The following is a 2,383-nucleotide window of genomic DNA, read 5'->3' as shown; positions in this document are numbered from 1 at the left end:
CCCCCCCCCGCTCGCACGGCGGAGCGGCGGCGCCTTTGTGTTCGCCGCTTTCGCAGCGCCCGGCGCGGACGGGCACAGGGAGGGCGAGCAGTCCCAAACCTCCCAGGCACCAGGATAGGGCCAGGGAGGAGGGAGAGGAGCAGCCGTCGGGGCCGTGAATCCATCCATCCCCGCGGTGCCGGGAGCGGTGTCCGGGACCGCGGGGAGCTGCTCTCCCGCCCCTGGCAAAGGGGTCTGCTCCCTGGGGTTTGACAATTAGGGGCCGTATTGGCGTGGAAAGTGCGCTGTGTCTCTTGTCGGTGCTGCAGAGGCTGTGCTCGGCTGCCAGAGCCGGGCGCGGAGCGCTCGGACACCTCAGCTCGCACAGGAGAGAGCCCCAAGGTAAGAGACCCAAAAGGGGTCGGGGCTGCTTTAAACCGTCCACCCGTAAAACCACACTTGCTGCTCTGGAAAACGTATTTCTGAGTTCTTACATCAGTTCCCAAAATTCGCTTAAATCTCCCTGCCTTTCCAGCACCATTTCTTTTCACTAAACCGCTATAAATAATCCGCTGTTTTCTTGGGCTCTTTTGCTAAAATCTCCCTCCAGCTTCTTTGAAAGCCTTCCTCGGTGCCTGCATCCCAGACAAGTGTTTCCGAGGCTTTCGGAAAGAGGGAAAAGAATTGTTTTGATGGGGTTTTGGGGGGGAGTTTTTTTTTTGTTTTTGAGACATTCCTTCGCCTGGGAAAAGACACACAGCTGGGCGACCCGCTGGAAACACGTGTGCCCTCCTCGAGTGCCCGCTCCCGCTGTCGGCTTCCTCCAAGCCCCTGCCTCGGTCGCTCTCTTGTTGCTACTCCTGCCCGGCACGGCTCCCCCGGGAGCGGGCAGCGCAGGGTGCGGAATACACGCCATCCATCCCGTGTGGCAGCGCCGCTGAGCCCGCGGAGAGTGACCTGTCAAGGAGGTGTACTGGAGGGGAGGGGAAAGGAGCCACGGGGAGGGGGATGAGGGCTGCAGGGCGGGTGATGGAGACGTACAAAACCTGCTCCTCGGCCTAGATAACAGGGTTTAGCTGGGGTTTCCGAAGAAAAGGCTTCTTTCCCGTTTTTCATCTGAAATCCGTTTCCGTGCGTGGGAACCCCGGCGGGCTGCTGTCAGTCGGCGCTTTAGGCCGGGGAGAGCGGGCTGAAGGGCTCCGCCGTACCGCGCCGACGTGAGCACCAGGGATTCACTCGGAGCACAAGGAAGTGTCCTTTCCCCCTACACTCCCACAAGTGCCCCTTTCACTTGCTTTCAGCCCCGTAGGAAAAAAAAATCATCTATGAAAAAACCTGCCCTAAACAGCTCTGCACCTTCAGGGAGCAGCTGAGAAGCAACGGACGAAAATAATCCATTCCTCAAAATTTGTGGGTCTCCTTGCCCGCTTTTCCACCGCGGCTCAGTCCAGGCTAATCCCCTCTCATACTTTATAATTATTCACATTTTATTTTGAACTTGTGTCGAATTAACTCCCCGCGGCTTTCCCCGCTGTATATTCTGTGTACAATGTTTCACTTGACTTCACCTATTTTTCCGGGGTCCCACCAGCTAATGAAAACACACGCTTCTGTCACCTTCTCAAAAGCCGCCCTTGCTGCTTTTCACTGCGAGCCCCCCCGCGCCACGCGTGACCGAGGGGCGTGGGAGCAGCTGCGGGCCCGCCTCAGCCGGGCGGATGTCAGGGCAGAGTGAACAAGAGAGCAGAAATAAAATGCTGAATATTATCCAGGCAAGCAGCCGGGATTTGTACCTAGCGGCTTTGTTTTCGCTGTAGCTAGAGTGACAAAAAGAAGCGGGAAAGGGAAAAAAAATATTTTTATCTGGATAAAAATCCCTTCCCAAAGAGAAGGAGCTCCCCATGCCCGGCTGTGTCTGGGTGTCCCTGCCAGCCCACGCGGCCCGCTCAGCCCCGCCGCTCCACGGACACGCATCGTTTTGAAGTGAAATTTCACCCCCCTCGAGACGTTGCTTCTGCTTCTGCCAAACACCGATTCCGCCGGCAAGGGCAAGTAATTCATGGCATAAATGAAGTTTTAAAAACCCCCTGTCACCCGGCGCCGCTGGGCGGTAAAGCACCTCTCGGGTGCTTTGCGTGGGCATTAACCAGCAGCAGCGTTTGGGAAGCCTGGGTGCGGCGCAGAGAAGCGCGGGAGTTGTTACCTCTCTGTGTTTAGAGTTATGGGTTTCCTACTGGCTCCCCGTTCTTCAAACAGTTAATTCTCCCGGCCGGTGTTCCAGGACTCAGATGGCCAAAATTCCTCTCCCTCAAGCCCGAGTCTCCCTCCCCTCCCTATTGGGTCGCAGCTTTTGGGTCTCTCCCGAGCTCTCCCGCCTATTGGTCGGGGACATTTTTCCCCTTTT

The sequence above is a fragment of the Geospiza fortis genome, unplaced genomic scaffold (genome assembly GCF_000277835.1).
Source record: "Geospiza fortis unplaced genomic scaffold, GeoFor_1.0 scaffold1, whole genome shotgun sequence".
Taxonomy (NCBI): domain Eukaryota; kingdom Metazoa; phylum Chordata; class Aves; order Passeriformes; family Thraupidae; genus Geospiza; species Geospiza fortis.
This window is presented reverse-complemented; position numbering follows the sequence as displayed.